The sequence below is a fragment of the Lycium ferocissimum genome, chromosome 8 (assembly GCF_029784015.1).
Source record: "Lycium ferocissimum isolate CSIRO_LF1 chromosome 8, AGI_CSIRO_Lferr_CH_V1, whole genome shotgun sequence".
NCBI classification, from domain to species: Eukaryota; Viridiplantae; Streptophyta; class Magnoliopsida; order Solanales; family Solanaceae; genus Lycium; species Lycium ferocissimum.
The window spans coordinates 69529200-69550844 of record NC_081349.1 but is presented as its reverse complement, the minus strand read 5'-3'; the positions used below and the strand labels follow the sequence as shown (position 1 = coordinate 69550844).

Genomic DNA, 21645 nt, shown 5'->3' with positions numbered 1-21645 from the left:
GGGCTCATTCCCTAACACCCCATATTCACAAAAAATCATCCTAAGAGAAGAGAGAACAAGTCCCAAGCCTCATGAACCCTACATGGTAAGTTCTATGATGATTTCTACATAATTCCAACTCTCCAAAATCTTATTAACATGATTAAACCCTTTTAATCCATAAAACCTTGAATTAAGGCGTTATTGTTGGATGTGGGAAACCCTAGCATTCGAATTCTAGTGGATTGAACTTCAAAAAGATACTGCTTCTACTCTCTAATCATTTATAGTTATGAATTTATGAAGTTCTTGGGAGAATAGTAAATGGGTTTGATAAAGAGAATTACACGAACTATAATAGGGTTTGGGTTGTTGACTTGAGGTTATTGTAATATTTCGGATGATGAAAATGGTGCTAGTATATATATATTTAGGATTGTAGACTCACCTAGAAGTAAGAGGATGAGAATTAGATGGATAAAACACTATTAAATAAGGACTATGAAGATTTACGGCCATAAGGTGTTTGATAAAATTCTTAGATGACCGAAGCATGGATATTAATGCTAATATAGAATCCCTTTTGACTTGTATTGCTATAGATTAAAGTTGAAAGGGTTGACGAACGTCATATTACACTATAAAAGTAGGAATTTAAGGTATGTGAGGCTAACTCTCTACGTTTAGGAATGTTAATGATTCTCCCTACGCTACGTTTCTTTTACGACGTTACGAACTGCCTCAGAAATATAGTTCAAATTTTAGTCTCCTTGAATAGTTTGATCTTCCTATTCTCTAGTTTCATAGTTCATTCATGACTTTTATTTCGAAGTTGTGAACCAAGAACGTAATCTAATTAGATTCGTGTTGTATACCCATGAGTCTCGCCTAGAAACTCGCATGTTTATAAACTAGTTAAAGTTTGGGTTCTTCATAATCGATTCATGTAAATTCATGTCTCGGCTAGTATAAGAATAGTCGGTACAAAGATATCGGCACCTCGATATGCTTTCATATCTTAGCATGAATTCATGTTCGATATCTTATATCGTTATGACTCTCAAAGCCATGTTAGCATGAGATTTCTTGTCTCGGAGATAGTAATGCTTAGATTGCCTATAATTAATGCTTGAATACATGTCTCGGCCTAGTTCTATTCTAGTATTCCGTATTATGTAGTCAAAGATGGTTAGTATTTGATGTTATGCATTACAATATGAATGACTCCTTGATATTCCATGAGTCTCGGCCATGAAAACTTAGTATGTTTATACTCCATAATCGTTTAGAAATACATGTCTCGGTTAGAGTGTTGACCGGTTGTTCAACATCATGTATTACAATATGATTTTAGGTTCCCGATTTTAAATTCTCGAATGTTCAACACCCGTATTTGGTCACCAGGCCGTAGTTTGCGTTTTATTTATCTTAGGGCACGAGCCCGCTGAGTTATGTATACATAAACTTAGGCCCGAGGCCATAACGTACAATTATATATTGGGCATTTTTGCCGCGGGCCGTAGCCTTTACTCGTATAAACATGGGGTTTCTCATTCGAACAAAGGAGTACTTATGTTCGTTTCGATTCTGAGTTTAAGTTTTCAGTACTTATTACATGTTTATAAGTTTGCAGGATGCCCTTTCCCCGAGCACCCCACTTACGCTCTTTCATTCGCTTGCTTTACATATAGGTACAATTCAAATGTATCGACATCCCTTTCTCGGTACGCATCTCATGACGCAGAACGTTCACAGTTGATGAGTCGAGCGCTAGGATTCTCGTACTAGCTATGTGGCGAGCCCGATTCTTTCGAGGCATGATTATTACTTTACGCTTTTCGAGATTTACGGACGATCGTTGTTTTTAGTACTTCTTTAGAGGCTTCATAGACTAGAGTAGCAGTTAGACAGAGTTGCAGGATTTTCATGTTAAGTTATGTTGGCTAAAGTTATGCTCCAGACTTAATATTAGTGTTTCCGCACTTTGATTATGTATCATTCAGACTTTCAGTATATCTACATGTGTTAGGTTATTTTCCACATTATATTTTATGATACCTGCATTCAATCAACCCGGTTGGTTACCTCGGTCACATATAATCAGGCATCGGATGTCGTGTTACGTCCAGGCCCTGGTTCGGGGCATGACATATTATTTAAAATAAAAAAATGTGTATTAATAGTACATAAATAAGTAACTTAATATAACATATCTCTTAAAGTAATCAATTCCTACATAACAAATCTCATATTATTATTCGTTGTAATTTCTACATAGCTGCCTTGCACCAGACGAAAGCTTAAGGGTCATTTTGTTTGAAAATAATTTATATCGAAATTATAACATGGTGATTATAATATGAGAACTAAATCTAAAAGAATTATTTAAAATGAATATACTTTTTAAATATATATTTTTTTCATTCAATTAAAAATGATATATAAGTATAATATAAAATATGTGCTTGATTTTATAATAGATAATAAACTTGGATAAACTTTAGTTTTTAATTTTAGCCTTTGCCTTCTTTAAAAAAAAAAAAAAAAAAAAAAACTTCAAGAGAAGAACTTTGGTGATGAGGATTTTTGCCATTTTCTTATTTATTCCATGATAGTTAATCACGGAATTATTATGCCATATCGAATTTAGTATAAAAGAAATATTTAGAATTATGATATAAAAATTCCAAAAATTGGTATCTCAGAAACAAAAATCGACCAAAAAGGAATTAAATCATCTAACATTCTATCTCAATTTTTTTTTTATCAACTAATAAATATGAGTTTTTAGATAACTATTAATTATAATAGAATCACATGCTAACAATTAAGAGTCCGGAACCTAAATGCCCCAAGAAAACCAAAATATCCCATAAAAAAAGAAAGTTACTAAAATACCTTTAACTCAAGAAATTATTTCCAGTTAACCCCTTTAACGCAAGAAAATTTTAGGCACTTCTTCTTTCTCACTTACTAAAATTTAGGTTAATTATCTAATTTCTTATTAATTATCTATTGTTAATGTTCTAATTAGTTATATAATTTTAATTTTTAATGTGTTAATTATATAGTCCATTTAATTGTTAATGTGATAATTAACACGCTAAAAATTATAATTAGATAATCAATTAGCAGATTCACAATAGATAATGGACAAGTAAGTTAGATAATTAACCAAAGTATTAAGTGTGGGAGAAAACTAAAATTTAGGCACCTTTAGCACAAGAAATTCTTGCGTTAAAGGAGTTAACTGGACATTAAAATTAACTCCTTTAACTCAATAATTTATCGAGTTAAAGGTACTTTGGTAACTTTTTTTTTTATGGGACTTTGATCGGTTTTGACTTTATTCGGAGCATTTAGGTTCCAGACTCAACACTTAGGCCTCATTTGTTTGCACTTAATGAAGGTCAGATAAAGATGGTTAGGACAGCAAGCCATTCAAGTGGATTTGTTTACATTAAGATCTAAACGCTTATTTGTTTAAATAGGTCTTAATCATTAAGATCTAGAACAAAGTCTTAATATCATTAAGAGGTATTTTGTATGGATAATTTTTACAACCGGCTCCACCCCACCCCCTACCCCCTACTCCCACCACCCACCTCAACGCTATCCCCTCCCCCCATTCACCACCACCCCAACCCCTTCACCCCCACCCACTTACCACCCTCACCTACCCACCACTACCCGCTCCACCCCACCTACCCACCTCTACCCACCCCACCCCACCCAAAAGACCATAACTCAATCCTTACCTCATTCACCTACCCCACCATCCACCTACCTTACCCCTAACCCTCGCCCTCCCCATCCCCCCTCCCCCCTCCCCAAAAAAAAAAAAAAAAAATAATCCCACACACTACCCGTCCATCATTAATAGCAAACATAAATGTTTCATTTTTTTAATCAAATAATATTTTTATTTTATTAAATTTATATTTATTTTCTAATATTTAGTTATTTTAATATTTGAATTGTATATTTATAATGTTTAAATAAAAATATTATGCACATTCAGATGTTGAAAAACAAACAATCTTAATCATTTAGTGTTCAAATTTAGAAATAACATCTTAATCATTCATATGTGCATTCAGATTCAAACGTCTTAATCTTAATGAAAACAATTGAGGCCTTAACAAGTATAGAGTGATAAAAACACTCTATTCTCTCTCTTCAAAAACTTAAACCCTAGTTGTCTAACCCTAATATCACAGGCCGTCGATGGTCATTTTGGCCAGTAGGCAGCTTCTGCCTAGGGTTGTTCCACCAAATACACCTCATACACAGCCCAACCACACGGTAGAACACCATAACTACATACCTGCTCAACCTATTTTGCCTAACCCCACGAATAAAGCCTCAACATCTAAAAACACAACCCCAAGACAAAACGTCCCTAATAATTTGCTTAGCGGAATGAACTACGCCAACCTTTTGAAGCCAAATTTAGGAGAAAATATACCCAATCTACCTTTAAAATCAATTACTTTCATCAATGGAGAACCCCATGTGGAATGGAATTCTAAGGAATTCAAGCAACTAATCATGAAGGAGAACTTACAATATGTTGTACTAGGTAAGTTCTCGTATGATATGATAGATACTGAGGAACTAAGGACAGCTATTCCGGATCAATGTGGTATCAAAGGTAATTGTGATATTAGTCTCATAGAAGACAGACACATATTGATGTGATTATCTTTGCTAGAGGATTATATTAAAATGTTATCTACACTTGCTTATTACATCAAATTTCATTCAAGATATTGTCAATGAGGCCAATGATATGGAACCCTTGGTTTAAGCCAGATGAGGAAACTTCTGTAGATGTTGCATGGATAAGTTTTCTTGAACTTTCTCTAAATTTTTATTGCAAAAGAAGCGCCTCTTTTCCTGAGCATCTGCAATTGGTAAATCCTTAACAGTTGATTTAGCCACTGCAAACAAAACAAGGCCTAGCTACTCAAAAGTTAAGGTGGAGTTAGATTTGTTAGCAACACACCTGTTATATCCGGCATTTTTGCGTATTTGGAAAAAAAATTGGAAGTAACCTCGCTTGTAAGAAAATAAGGTCATAGTTGATTTTATTTAACACATGAGTTGTTTATGGAAGAATATTAATGGAAGTGTTAAAGAAGGCCAGGGAGGCAAAAATTTGGGAATTTTGGAAATTAGTTTCTGGGAATTGCAAAATAAGAATTTTGACTAATTGGGCTCAAGAAACAAAAAGGAAAAATCAAGCCCAAAAGAGATGGGGTGGCGGCCAACAAGGCCCAAGCCCATGGACCTAATTAATTTCCATGTGATAATTATTATATAAGGGTCATTAAGTAGTCTTGAAGTTTGTAGAAAATTCAAGAAAAGAAGACAAGGAGAAAACAAGAACAATAAGAGCTAAGGGGTCAAGGCATTCGGCCAAGACCCAAATTTTTGCCCCTTTGAAACCTTGATTCCAAAATTATTTTCTTGTGATATTTATACTAATTCAAGGTCCCTCTACAACGTGGTGCAATTATTTCGGAAGATAAGTCGTTGGTTTTATCGATTCAACACTTTGGACAAGTGAAGAAGTTGGAAGAAAAAGGGTAAGAATTCATCCTTTTTATTTATGTTGTGAAGGTTTATTTGTGTTGTGGAATGTAGAAATGAGTAGAAATCATGAAAATATGGAAGTTGGCATGGTGTGTGTGTGTGCATGCATGTAGCCGTGGTGTATGCTATGGTGTGTGGAGGTGATGTTGAATTCTATGTTGTATCCTAGTTGTGGTTGTTGTGGAATTCACATTGAGAATAAAAGTTGAATAAATTTGATTGAAGTTGAGATGTGGGAGGTGGCCGTGTGGTATGGTGTTGGTAGAGTGGAAATGAATTAAGTTTGTTTAGTATGTTAATTGTGTTATTGTAATCCTTGCAATGTAAATGGAAGTAAAATGATGTAAGTTTGCATTGAAATGGAATGTAGGGGCTTATGTCGTTTTAGTATGATTTCATGTCATTATAATAATTAAGTTGTTAAGGTGTAAATTATGGTAGTTGTTGGTGAACTTAGAAGATGGAAACATGTTATGAACACGAATGTTAAAGATTAGAAGATTTGGATGAATTATGGCTTTGGTGCAAAGTGGCATATTTGGTATATCATGTGTATATCTCGTGTATATCTCGTGTATATATTGTAGAAGTGATACGAAGTTCTTCCGAATGGCATTGTAATGATTTTGATTGGCAATGAATGTGAGTATGATGGTATTGATTGGGACATGTGAAGTCGGAATGAAAGTTATTGTATTATGTCGGAAAGTAGATTAATTGTGTTATATTGCGATTTGTAGCGATTGTTGTTGTCGTTGGTGTTGTTGTTGGGTGTTGTTGATTGTCTTAAGCCGAGTTTAATTCTCGGGGTGTCGTATTTATAGGGGAGGTGCTGCCCAAATTTTTATAGACAAGTATTGGTCAAGAATAGAATTTCTAAGTCTCATGAATAGTAACTGGTAAAGGTGACCATTTGCAGATTTTTGACGAAACGGGATTGATGTTTTGGCAAGTGCGAAGGACAAGAAAGGTATGTAAAGCTTTCTATTTCCTCTTCATGGCACGACATAGGTGTGTTAGCTTCGGATTCGACCCTTGGATTCGCTCCTATCTCTCGGAATCTACATCTAAAGTTGAGCCTTTTTCATTCAATGGGATTGAACCCAATTAGACCACAATCGATTAGATTGATTTTGGACGTCTAAAATTTGTACAAATCTAATCCGATCACTCTAAAACACTTACTAATGATATTATGAAATTCAACGAGCGTGATTTAAGTACGCCACCTCATTTGACCTGGAGGTGGGCCCACTATTCCCGAACCCATTATTATTGTGCTAATGATTTGTTTTCGAACAATATTTAAAGGAAACGTTTTGAGTTGCTCTTTCCTAAATGTCAACTGTTTGAAATATTCCATTAAGTCCTATGACGTGTTCTGATATGTACCACGAATCCGAATGTTCTGTTCCGACATAATCCACCGTGATGTCTGAAAGGTACGTTCTATGATTATCGTGCGACTTATTTCTAATGATTTGTCATTTGGACTATTCGATCGAGTCTGTGTATATATTTTATATTTTGCATTTAGTTTCTCACTACTCTACTCGTGGATGCCTCAATGCTTCTTTTACTGAGCCCGAGCCAGGATTTGTTATCAAGCGCTTTCCTCTGCATTGTTCGCCGTGCCTCGGTGTGAGGGCGGAGTATGACATGTACATGGGTCGAAGTATCTTGTGCCATGTACATATATTCGATATCGATGATGTGATGTGATATGGCCATTTGGTATGTATGATGTGGTTCGGAGATATTCCTACTACGAAGTATGATGTGTTATGGCGCCGGAGACGGGGCGCATGTTACCGTTCCCCACCGAGTCCCATAGCGGGGCCGGTTTTGACATATGTTTCTCGCATGCATTATTTATGACTTTTGATATGCATTTTTGATTTCCTATGTACCTTGTTCATTCTCCGCACATTCTGTTCTGATCTTTAATTTTATTTAGTACAGTCTACTCGCTTACATATTCAAGTACATTTTTCGCATCGACCCCTTCCTTCATCGGGGCTGCGTTTCGTGCCACGCAGGTACAGACGCTTGATTTGCCGATTCGCCGCCTAGGTTATCCGTCAATTTGTTTGAAGTGCTCCTTTGTCGGAGCCTATATTTTGGTATAGACTTTTCTGTTGTTTATGTATTTATTTGTTCGGGGTACGACGGGGCCCGTCCCGTCATATGATTATGTTTTGTTCGCACAGAGGTACGAGACATGTGGTGTGGGTTCTGTATATGTTTCGTGAGGCTTGCGTACGATCTGGACTTATGTACTTTGTGACGGCCTTATCGGCCTTCGTGCGCCATATCCACTTGGCATCATTAAATTATTATTCCTGCTTATTTTTAATATTTTGCTAATTTAGGTTAAGGTACGTATGAGTGCCCAACTAGGGCACGTGTCGCGGCCTACGGAGTTGGGTCGTGACAAACCCTCAGAGGATTCATATATCAGAAAAAAGGATGAACAAATAGGGAAAATGCTTTCAATAAGGGTAAGAGTTAATTATGATTTCTTACCTAAGTATTGCAATCACTGCAAATTATAGGGTCATGATGAGAAAGAGTGCAGAGCTTTACACCCAGAACTGTTGAAACAATATAGGGAGGAGATGAGGAAAGAAACCATGGACAAAGTGGGGACAACAGCTAATCAGAGGAAAATATTAACAAGTGGGAAGGCAGTAGGCAATGCGCAAGCAAGGCAAGAATGGATGCAAGAAGGACGAATAAATACATTAAAGATGCCAGTGTAGCAATAATTGAGGAAGTAGGGGAGTCAAACAATCAGAAAGAAGAAACAAAGTTGGATACTCATAATACCTTTGATGTCTTAGGCAATGCTGACGATGCAGATGTTGTAAATAAGGCTGACGAAGAAGGGATTAAGGAAATTGTTGATGCAGATATTACGGTGTTCTTTGAAGAAGAAGAGATTACAGAAAAAGATGATGCGGAGGTGGCAGTTCCAATGCTAGAAGATAAAGCAAGTGATGATGCAGCTGCACTTCCAATGATAAATGACAAAGGGAAGCAGAATGAACAACAATCAAGCCCTGAAAAAAGTAAATCACATGGAGTAAGGGAACAAATAAAAGACAATTTACATCAAAGTGAAAGTAAAGGCTCACCAAAAGGGATGGTGAATCGTACATAAACAAGTGAAAGTAATACCTCAGGAAAAAGGACAATAGTAGAGAAGAGTGACATCAATAAGATAGTGGTGCAAAAAGATGATGAAGAGGAAGTGAGCTCAAAGGGCAATGACAATAATGAAGATCTCCATATGGCAAAGGATAGTGCATCCGCAACAAAAACTAAGAGTGTAAGTTCTCAAAAGAAGAACCAGAGTAGAGTAAAAACACAGCGGTCACATATGGGTGAGGCAACTTCTTCAAATAAAATACAAAAGGAGAATATAAATGCAAATTCTTAAGGTCAGGGAGGAAAAAGTCAAAAGAAATGGAATGATAAGGCCCATAAGAACAGTTCAGAGGCATCAAAGGCAGCCCAGGTGAAAGATACAGGATAAGTAATACAAGTTGAGGCTAAAATACTAGATAAAAAAAATGTCAAGGCAGGGGCAAAGGATCTATATGATCATCCTATAAGTCAAATCATGTAGTCTGTAGCTAGGGCAGGAGACCTATCTCCTAAGTAGGTGGAAAAAGGCCCAAGAAGGGGTAAAAAGAAAAGCAACAGAGATACAAATGTTCCACCAAGTGGTGGAGTTCAAATAAGAAGGAATCATAATAAATCTAGTAATCCGTGATGAATACAATCATATGGAATATTAGATCAGTTAACACTATGGAGGATTTTCCAAGGTTGATTAATGTTATAGCTCGAAACTTTTCGCGTCGTTTGCGTTATAGGTAAACCAACATAAGCCCGAAGAGGTTATGAAATTCATATAAGGTTAAGGAAAACTTCTAGCAAGCGCTAAGCAAGTTCCTAAAGGCTCCAGGATCAAGCGAATAGAAGAAATTAAATTTGTCAAAAATTTGGGAAAAACTTGGCAGAGATTTGGATAGGAATTTTGGTCCGACTTGAGAGGGGTATATCTCCTAGAATATGAGAAGTTATGGAATGTATAACATATGTAAATTCAATTTCAGTGAGTCTTCTTTCGAATGCAACTGAAAAATCAGAATTCTGAAGTACAGGATGAAAGTAAGGGACATACTTTGAAGTACGGCCCGCACTTTTTGCCCGTACTTTGCCTGAAAATTCTAGAAAATTTAAGTTGGTGGACTTGGCCTATTTATTGATTTCCCACGACTTGGGGTCATTTTATTTCATCAAAACAAATCCTTCGAGACCCTTTAAGCTCTCCCCACCATTTCTAATAATCTCTAATCATCCTAAACCTTTTCAAGAGAAGATCAAACCTTGAAAACCTAAGCAAATTTATGGAAGGTGGATGTTCTTGCTTTCACTTGGAGTTGTGGTGATTAAGTCTTGAAGCTAGCTGTGTGGGTTGAAATTTTTCAAATATAAGATATATTCTTCATCTTATCTCTTATGTTGAGTTGATTTGAAGGTTTAGCAAGTCTTAAAAGTGAAAATAGTTATGGAGGAAAGATCATAAAGTGTTGTATTATAGTTGTTGAGTTCATGGACTGTTTTAAGCATGTTGTGGGTGTGTTGTTGAGCTAATTTCCATGTATATGGATAGTGTCCAATGTTGTTGGTGTTTTGATGAGATTATGCTCCTTGATTAGGAAGAAAGGAAGTATATATTGTTATTGTATATTGGTATACTTTGGGTTATTTGGTGTATATTCTTTGTATGGGCAGTGAAAGTAGTATTTAAGGACTTTTGTAAGCTTGTTGTTGTTACTGTGGGTTGTTGTATACGTTGAAGTGATCAGAGAGTAAGGGGAAATACTACACGTTTTACTTTAGAATTAAGTTGTCGTTGATATACGTGATATACTAGCACCATCTAAGTTTATAAATGTATTCCTTGTTATGGGATTGGCATGCTAGTTGTGAGTAGCGTGATTGTTCGATTGCTTGGACGACTTGAGGCATGTTAAGGCTGTCCCTTTCCTTCTTTTTGGCATGTTCCTTGTGAACAAGACGTATACGTAACGTTAATCCATAATGATTTTACTCTTGGAGTTAGGAATAATCCGTTTGTTTCATGTTTCATAATGATGTCTTCAGAAAGTCTCTCTTTAGATTCAATATGGTCTCTCGAGTCATTTGTACTCCTATTGTGTTTATGCACCGCATTGCATATTTCATATATAGACTACACGCACCACCACCTAACCAACTGGTCATATGATGATACGATGATGATGATGCCCATAGATGCCGATACGATACGACGGGATGCCCACCGAGGCTTGGCAGGCGTTGTGTACACATATATATATGAATGACCTCATGCGTGCATGGACAGTATCTACGCATATCATTAGCCCTCATAGGCAGTTTAGATGCACAGTATTTATGCATATCATGGGTCCGTAGAAATAGCTCAGATGTACAGGTTTATTTTCTCTCTCATGTTTCATGTTACTCTCATATCTCTATTGTGTTGTTTTTCATGCCTTACATACTCAATACATTGTCCGTACTGACGTCCTATTATTTATGGATGCTGTGTTCATGCCCGCAGGTAGACAAGGAGACGGTTCAGGCCCTTAGGCTGACCTTTTAGTGGATGCACAGGAGCACTCCATTTGTTTCGGAGTTGCAGTCCAGTTGGTATGGTTCTTTTGTGTACAAATGGGTATGGCAGGGCCCAGTCCCGTCCTTAATATGTTATGCATCCCAGTAGAGGCTCATAGACAAATATGCACAGTTAGATGTTCTATAACCTTTTCATTCCACACTCTGTTATATTACTAGTTTGATAGCCTCGTCGGCTTGTATACTTGGTCTCATATTGATGACGTATATGTATATATTTTGGGCTGGTGTCCCTCACAGCTGATGATATTTATGAGTCAGCATGATGGCCCACTCAGGTATGATTATATACTGAGATGCATGTCTGTCTTGTGGTGCTCAGTAGGTTAGCTCCGGGTGTCCGTCATGCCCCTCCGGTTGGGTCATGACAATTAAGATGCATAAGAAGTATCACTTTGGTTTCATTAGTTTATTAGAACCTTTTGAAGATGCAGACAAGTTAGAGGAGTACAGAATGAGAATAGGGTTACAACATGCTTTTGTCAACAGCTCTGCCAAGATTTGGGCTTTTGTGGTGATATGTTTGAGCTACTAACTATGTTGGATCATCCACAACAATTAACTCTCAAATTGAAGATTCAAGGAAGTATGGAGGAGATGGCTGTCTCATTGGTGTATGCAAAGTGTACTTAAGTTGCAAGAATGAAGTTGTGGGAATCCTTAGAGGATTTGGCTATCATAACTCATGTACCATGGATGATAGGTGGTGATTTTAATGTCATCACTTCTGAGGAATAGAAATAAGGAGGTTTACCAGTCACTATGAATGAAGTATAGAATTTCAGAGGTTGTATTCAAAATTGTGCATGTTACATCTCAGAAAATTCCGGATTTGTTGCCTTGTGAGTAGGCTAATGTTGGCTTAAGATGAACATGAAGTCCTTACGAGATTAAGGAGAGTATTAGATAGCTTAAAGTGCGTACCATAGGATTTCGAAGTCATATGAATATGTGAGACTAAGTTTGTCGAAGGAAGTCAAATGTAAGTCATGTTTAGAAGGGTTTTCGCGATAGTTGATTCAATACGTATTTAGTAATGTCGCTGCTTTAGGGCCTATTGTATGGTTAATGAAGTGTTATATAAGTTCCAAGAAGGTTCCACAAGGATTGGAAGTCAAACGAATCACCGAGAACAAGTTCAGAAAATATGGGTTGTACGACCACTTATACGGTCTGTATAACCTATACGGTCCATATAAGGGGTTCGTATAACCCTTCCAGAGAAGGGTATTTTTATGGTGGGATTATACGGTCCACTTATACGGACCGTATAACTCCATCGGGCAGCTTTATTTTTTTATAGTATAAATAAGTGACCCTTGTTCATTATTTCATTCCCCATATTTCCCCCAAGTCTTGAGAGCTCCCAAAACCCTTCTCCAAATATTTTCACTCAAACCCAAGAGAAATCAAAGGTTAGATAGCAAGAATTAAGGTGTTCATGTGTTGGAAGGCTCACTAGGGTTAGTAAACTTCAAGATTTACTTGGGTATTGAAGCTAGGGTTTTGCACAAGTTGATAACTTGCTCTAAAGCTCATTCTTATGAGATAAAAGGTTAGTTTTCATGTTTATTACATGTTACTAAGCATGTTTAGTTATTGAATAACTTGGATGAGGAAAGGAAGTAGAAAATGAAGCTTAAATATAGACTTCATGATGTTTTTGAGTAGTAAGCTAACTTGAGTCATGATTCTTAGTATACTATGGATGTAATCGTGTTATGAAAGGTAATAATGATGATGAGGAAGCATTGTATGAAAATGTGCAAAGGGTTGGTATGAAGTTGTTAGTATAAGTTGAATATGAGAATGAATTTTGAAGACTTAATGGAATGTGATTACTTGATTATGATATTGTGGATGTTATTATAATTGTTAGGGAGTTGTTTTGTAATATGATGGAAGTTGATGAAATAGGGGAAATGCTGCCCAACTTTCATTAGCTCATGAATTATTCTAGTTTGAAATTAAGAGTATCTTTAAGGACTAACCATGGTAAGAATCCTTCTACATGTAGATTTTCCAAGCTTCAACGGTGAACGTTAAGTAGTTAAGAAGACGACGAGGTATGTAAGGCTAACCCTTCTTTCATTAAGGCATGATCCCATTACTATATACCTTCGCATGGGTTCCATAATGTCCTCCAAATGACTTAATCCTTTGAATTACTAAAGCTCATGATTCTTGGTATTCTCACGATGCCATTACTTTCATGGTATGATAGTTGATCCTTTAAGGAAAGATATAGTGAAAACAACAATGATGATGATATTGATGATACTTATGGACTCCTATGTATACATGTATATCTATGTATGGCTATTATGTAACACCGAGCTTATATGGCCGGGTGTAACATTTATCGCGTGCACCACTACAGTTGGGTACGAATAACACTGAGCCTTGGTAGGGCCAGGTATATATAACACCGAGCCTTGTCATGGTCGGGTATGTGAGACACCGAACCTCTATGGTCGGGTATAGTACTGCTATATAAGTAAGCATTAGAAATGGAAGGTTCCTATTAGAAAAAAGGGTAAGAAAACATGATAATTGTCGCTAGAGGTACAAATGGCTCTAGCATCTCCTGATTCTCTATCTTATGTTATTTCTTATGCTTCTATTATGATGTTGATTGTGCTTTACATACTCAGTACATTATTCGTGTGCGTCCTTTTGTTTGTGAAAAGCGTGTCATGCCGCCGGTTGACAGGGAGATAGACTTGATCCGTAGATTACTGTTCCGAGACTGCATAGAGGAGCTCCATTTGATCCGGAGCTGCAGCTATTGGTATTATTCTTTTGTGTATATACATATGGGCATGGTGGGGCCCTGTCCCGTCTATATGATGTTATATTCTCTCTTTAGAGGCTCGTAGATAGTTGTGTATAGCTAGAGGTCTTTTAGCCTTGTCGGCTCATATTTTGTATATTACTTTTGTTAGCCTCGTCGGCTTATGTATTTGAACATGGGCATATTTATTGATGTTGATATAGTATCATTGCCCAATAAGATTCGTATTATTAATATATAGAAACCATGAGTAGGCCATGTGGCTCACCTAGATATGAATGTGGATGTACGATGAGAGGTGCCTGGGTGGGTTAGCACCGGGTGCCCGTCATGGCCCTCCGGTTGGGTCGAGACAGTGCAATATTTGACTTAGGCTTTAAAGGAAGAAAATTCACTTGGTGGAATAGTCAAAGTGGAGAAGATTGTATTTTTAAGAGATTCTATAGATGTTTGGGGAATCAGGTCTTACAAGATAAATACCCTGGATTAGAGGTGTCACATTTAATCAGAACACGATCAGATCATGCACCTTTGCTAATATCTTATTCAGGGGAAACCGGCGCTTTTAGAAAATCATTTAAGTTTCTCAATTTCTGGGCTAAACATGATACATTGGTGGACACAGTGAAGGATCATTGGAAAGAATATTTCATGGCTAATCCTTTCACTCTTTTCCATTATAAATTGAAGAAAGTGAAAGTTGCTTTAACTCAGTGGAGTAAAGACAGTTTTGGGAACATTTTACAGGAGATTGAGACTTTGGAAGATATGGTTAAAGTTCTTGAAATTCAGTTTGAACTTTAGCCTACACATTCAAATGGAGAGAGACTACACAGAGTACAAGCTGACTTGAACAGATATTTGCATTTAGAGGAAGACTTTTGAAAGCAAAAGGCAGGAATGCAATGGTTCAAAGATGGGGACAGAAACATTAGATTTTTTGATGCTTATGTGCAAAAAATAAGGAAGAGATTGCAATTGAAAAGAATACAAGATCATAATAGTAATTGGATAGAATCTAGGGAGGATATATCACAAGAAGCAATTAGGTTTTATTCAGGGTAGTTCACTAAAGAAGAGGATCGAAATGATTTTGAGATCTTGGAGCATGTTCCACAGATGGTTAATGAAGGGAAAAATAAGTTCATTGGTGAAATGCCAACTGAGGATGAAGTTAAGACAATGGTATTTAGTTTGAATGGAGAAAGTGCTGCTGGACCAGATGGTTTCACTGGAGTCTTCTATCAATCTTTTTGGGATGTTATAAAGGAGGATGTTACCAACATGGATAAGTTATTTTTTTGCGGAGCTGAATTACCAAGATTTATTACACATACTAATCTGGATTTTTTGCCTAAGAAGGATATAATCAATACCTTCTCAGATATGAGACCAATTAGTTTGAGTAACTTTAATAATAGAATCTTTTCAAGGTTAATTCATGAAAGAATGGTGGAGGGATTAGCAGACATTATATCTTTAAATGAAGAAGTATAGTGGAGAATGTTCTACTTACTCAGGAGATCATTGCAGATATCAGGTTGAACACAAAATCTACTAATATAGTTATGAAGCTAGACATGGCTAGGGCATATGACAGGGTTTCTTGGTTGTTCCTGACCAAGGTACTAAGGAAGCTTGGATTTCTAAAGTTTTGATTTATATGCTTTTCAAGCTTGTTAGTAGCGCAATTGGTATTTAGTGTTAAATTAATGGGCAACAACAAGGATTCTTTCAGTCTTCCAGAGGAGTAAAACAAGGGGATCCTTTATCTCCTACTTTGTTCATTCTAACTGATGTGTGTTGACTAAAAATCTTAATGCTTTACATCAGATTCCTCAGTTTAAATGTTATGGTATTCCTAAATGGAGTCATAAGGTGAATCATCTAGCCTATGCTGATGATATGATCATTTCTCTTCAGCAGATGTGTTTTCTTTATAGCTAGTTATGGAAATTTTAAGGAAGTATGAGAAAACATCAGGACAAAAGATCAATAAGGAGAAGAGTGCAGTTTACATAAAAATGTCCCTGGAGATGTGAGCATCACAAGAAAATTGTCACATAGAAAAGATTTTTCTTTCACCTACTTAGGTTGCCTTATATACCATAGTAGGAGAAAGAAAGATTTTTTCACAAACATTCTGATGAAAATAATGAATAGACTATAGAGCTGGAAAGGAAACTTTTATCGTTTAGGGGTAGATCTATTCTTATTAAGCATGCACTACAAAGCATGCCAATCCATCTGTTATCTGCAGTGAATCCCCCTATAGGTGTAATCAGACAAATGCATAAAATGTTTGCCTAATTTTTTTGGAGCAATATAGTAGGAGGGAAAAGTAGGCACTGGTATTCATGGAATCATCTATGTTTACTAGTAATGGAAGGTGGAATGGGCTTTAGATCATTGCAAGATGTATCTGTGGCTCTATTTTGTAAATTATAGTAGAATCTGAGAACTAAGCCATCATTATGGAGTGCCTTTATGATCAATAAATACTGTAGAAAAGAAAATCCTGTGATTTTTCAGTGGAAATATGGATCTCAAACTTGGAAGAATTTGAATTTGTTGCAAGCTGGAGATATTATAGAACATCATATTTGGTGGCAAGTGGGTATAGGAAATTCCCAATTCTAGTTTGATAATTGGACGAGAATAGGTGCTTTGTACTACTCTGTAGAAGGATATGATGAGCATGTTCAAACTGTTTTAGAAATAGTGGTACATGGGCAATGGAATATGGAGAGATTGAATGAATTATTGCCTGAAGACATAGTGCAGCATATTATCAACACTATCAAACCTACAATGGTAGAAAGGGGAATGGACAAGCCATGGTGGATACTGTCACAGCCCAACCGGAGGACTATGACGGACACCCAGAAGCTGACCTCCTAGATGCCCCTAAACGTACATAACATATTTGCTCATGCTCATTTTGGGCCACCTGAGGGCACTCACAATATGATCTGTTGACTGATAGATGTCATAAACTGAAGGGTCACAGCGCTCAAGATATATATATATATATATATATATATACACCACTAAACTAAACCGGGGTACAAGCCGATAAGGCTACCCGATAAGACTAGATAACTAAACATGTGCTGAGCGGGCCGTACTATCTGACTGAGTACAAGCGTCTATGAGCCTCTACTGACATACTGGACATGATGTGGACGGGACAGGGCCTCCGCCCTACCCATAATATCGGGACACATACTCGGTCTGGGCCCCGCAACTCCGACAAGAGGAGTGCTCCACTATCAGGCGAAGAAGCGACCTAAGGATGCGATACGTTCTACGGCTATCGAACCGGCGGGCATGAACGCAGCCCTCTCTCCTTCCCCCCCCCCTCCCCGGTACCGGGGAGTCGCACGGATAACCGCCGAGTCATGACGAGTGCTCGACCACTCGACCAAGCACCCCTGCCGCTCGTACACGCTAAGTGTGTGGCCCATGAGACTTATGGCTTAGCTATGCTGACTCATATAACAACGAAATCAAGAACTATCGCTCGTACTCGAGCATGTGTCCATATAGACCGGAAATAATAGTGTGCCAACAAGGCCGCACACATATGCTGTACCACAAAAGGATGAAAGCCGATACGGCTATATCTCGTCTACTACACACATTTGTCTACAAAACTCTCTGGAGTACCAGTGTAGAAATGGCGGGATAGGGCCTCGCCGCACCCGTATGCATATACAACTGAACATAATGTACCAAAAAGATGACGAGCGGCTCCGGATTGGAGCGGAGCGCACCAACAATGACGAGTAGAAGCTCTACTAGGCTGGATCGCCCCTCTGTCTATTTGTACCTGCGGGCATGAACGCAGGCCCTTCAATAATAGGGGAGTCAGTACGGATAAGGTACCGAGTATGTAAGGCATATGAGTAATACACACATAGGAGTCATGAAGACAATCGAAAATCATAAACTAAACCGACTAATCGAATACATTTGTATATCGATCGTGTCGAATATGTTCGTATGAATGCATCTATATGTCCGACTATCCGAACATATCCGTGTATCTCTCGCTTACTAAAATACCTCTGAGGGCGTATGATATACAATGCATAGGTCATAGTGCTGAGGAACGTACGGCCCGATCCATATCCCATCATCAAACAGGCCCCTTCGGGCATAATAACATAATGGCCCTCCAGGCATAATAGCATAATGGCCCCTTCGGGCATAATAATCATCATCACTTTCTGCACCAACCGATCGTGGTAATGCGTATATAACACCTCGCCCTTTTCCCATACCCCATATATATATAATATACATAATATTCGCGTATATAACGCCTTCTGGTCACGGGTCAATATGCATGTGTGCAAATGAATGCAATGCATAAACATAAACTAACATTATCATAATACAATGTTTAGGACCCATGAATAGAAGGAATAATCATAATAGAGGGGTACAGGATCATCAAGAACTGAGATACTCCTAATATCATAGAGGAGAGTAATATGGAGACTTGATTACTCATTGTTCGCTTGTATCATAGGATCATGCCAAAAAGAAAGAAAAGGAAAGCCTTAACATACCTTTCCGGTCGCCTTAACTCTAACTACTGCACGCTTGTCTTTCCAAGCTCGCCAATCTATATTTAAGAAAATTAATACTACTATTAGGACCATTATCATACGCTTACCTTAAGCCCTTAAATTAATCCCTTTTAAATTCTGCCTAAATTAAGATCTCCCCCTGTTTATATGCCTAGCCCGAAATTACAATTCAGTAACCAACAATAACAACAACAAGACCAACATCAACCATGTTATTCTCAATACCAAATACTCCATAAAACCTCCCATATAATATTTATCTACATCTCCACCAATAGTATTATTATATAACTATTTAACGGTTCTATCTCCATAAATAAAGAAAAATTAACATTAATAATAGGAGATTCATACCTTAATCCTGATAATATCGCTATATCTTCACTTTTTTCACCTTAAACTTGAACCACACGCGTCGCTATATGATTCTATACTCGCAACTATACGTTGCCTGGACTGGAATTCGGGAATTATAGCTAATTTAGGCTTGAAATTTGGGTCTGGGAGTTGGGGAAATTTCTAGAGGATTTTGGAATAATTTGGAAGATGTTGGGATGAAAAAAGAGGGGGCAAGCCCCTTTTATATTGGTTCAAATTCGTGTCGAGTACTGTAGCAGTACTATAGCAGGTCGGTACTGTAGCGGTACTGTAGCACGCGTTTCTGATCTGTCAGTCAAACTTGTAACGTCCATAATTCTCTCCTCCGATGTCCTATCAATGAGAGGTTTATTGCATTGGAAACTAGACTCGACGAACTTCATTTTAGGCATTTGAAACACCTTAAAACACTTCATATGCTAAGAGATATCCTTCCCTCAAGTTGGACCAAAATTTTCACACGAAACTTTACCCATCCTTTCTCCGAAGTCGTACTACTCTATTTCTTCTACTCATTTCCTTGAAACCTTCTAGTATACCTTATATACATCCTTTACTCCTTAAATATACTTAATAATGCTTGCTCCTTATATTTTAAAGTGGCTTTACTTAACCATAACTCAACGTACTTATGTTTTAAATTTGATAAGTGCTTCTTTCGAAGATACATGGTGTAACAGTCCTTCCCTCTTAGGAACATTCGTCCTCGAATGTTAAGTCCTTAGAAATTTTACAGAAATTTTGCCAGAGTTTCCCCTATAAATACAACAATCCAACCTGTACCCTCTTTCTTCGGGGGCTGCGTTTCATGCCCGCAGGTACAGACGCTCAGCTTGGTTATCCTCCGGCTTAGGATTTCTGCCTAGCTGCTTGGAGAGCTCCATTGTCCCGGAGCTTGAGCTGTTTTGGTACAGATATTTTTACATAAAATTTATCATACTCTTAAAGGTCTGTAGACATGTGTGTGTTGTAAATATATGGTTTAGTTAGTTATACATCTATAGTTCATTTTGGATATTCTTATGTATAGTGGAAGCCTTGTCGACTTGCGTATTTTGTTATGTTTGGTTAACCGTGACTCCTCAGGAGACAGGTCCATTATGATATATGGCACTTGAGTCCACTGCATGCTTTTACAGATTTCTATATTGTCCTTAGTATTAGTCTGATTATCTCTAACAGGTTCGTATACGAGTGTCCAACTCGGGCACTAGTCACGGCCCATCGAGTTGGGTCGTGATGGTTACTGGATACTAAGAGAGAATTTACAGTGAAGTTAGCCTGGGAGTATGTTAGATTGAGAGGGAAAACTATGGATGCTTATAAGCACATATGGATTAAGGGGCTGCCATTCAAGATATCTTTTTTCCTATAGAGATGCTGGAAATATAAGATACCAGTGGATGATGTTTTGAAGAAAATGCATTATAATATGGCATCCAGATGTTGGTGTTGCTTAAATCCAAGAGAAGAGACAACCCAACATTTGTTTGCTACATCTTATGCAGCTAAGATGACTTGGTCCTACTTTTCTTCAATTGCAGGTTTGAACATAGAAGGATTACCATTACAACAAAGAGTTGTAAAATGATGGACTACACCAGTCAAAGGAGACTAAAGATGATTTTTCAGGTTATTCCTGCTTTCATTATTTGGGAACTATGGAAGGGAAGGAATGCAATCAAGCATGGAGAGAAAAGATCAGTTGGAAGAGTCATATACTAAGTTTTTGCAACTATACAAAGACTGGTTATGATCAGAAATCAATCAATTAATCAATCAATCACATAGGTGCCACACAGATGGGAAGAATTGATTAAAATGCTAGAGGAGGGAGGCACTAGACTGAATGTTACACAGGTTGTATGGATATTTCCACCAAAAGGAAGGTTGATGTGTAATACAGACTGCAAGCACAATAGTTTTCTTACATAGTAGGACTGGGCTTCAACATCCCGAAGGACGGCTTACCACAAACCTGACTTCAACAACCCGAAGGATGTCTTGTCAAGTTAGTCGGACAGTTTGAAAGATCATAGATATGAAAGTTTTTCCTACAAAATGGGTTGGCTTCCTAGCCAAGCTACTCAACTCGGAAAAACTTTCACACTACTACAGCATCTTGTCAAAGCTTCGAAAAACTATTGTACTTGTAGCAAGCTTAACTTGCTCAATATTTCCTAACCCTATACTAACTTAGGATCAGCCTTTCCATGCCTTTCAAAGAGAAGAACAAGAGAAACTTAGAAAGCAAACATTTTATTCATATCGGAAAATTTACAGGGAGATTGTTTGATGCCTTCTAACTATTACATAGCCTCCTATTTATAGGAGTTGGAGGCTTCCACAAGACTTATCTTACATGGCACACGGGCCCCACTAGACATGTGAAGGGCCTAATAAAACAAGCCTAATAAAACGAGCCTAATAAGACAGCCTAATAAAACAAGCCTAATAAAACGAACCTAATAAGACAGCCTAATAAAACACGCCTAATAAAACAAGCCTAATAAAACCCATAAAGGAGTGCTTATGGTTTTTGTTTGAGGAATACAGAAGGGAATTTGCTATATGCTCAAGCAACAG

At 37.4% G+C, this 21645-nt stretch overlaps 1 long non-coding RNA gene across 1 annotated transcript; it reads right to left on the bottom strand.

Annotated features, from left to right (window-relative positions):
- Window positions 1-8103: 8103 nt before the first annotated feature.
- LOC132067082 (uncharacterized) lies at window positions 8104-8889 on the bottom strand. The gene is made up of 3 exons (XR_009417017.1): window positions 8758-8889; window positions 8407-8639; window positions 8104-8171 (listed from the first exon to the last, which is right to left on the bottom strand). It is a non-coding gene; the product is annotated as an uncharacterized LOC132067082 (long non-coding RNA).
- Between the last annotated feature and the right edge of the window lie 12756 nt (window positions 8890-21645).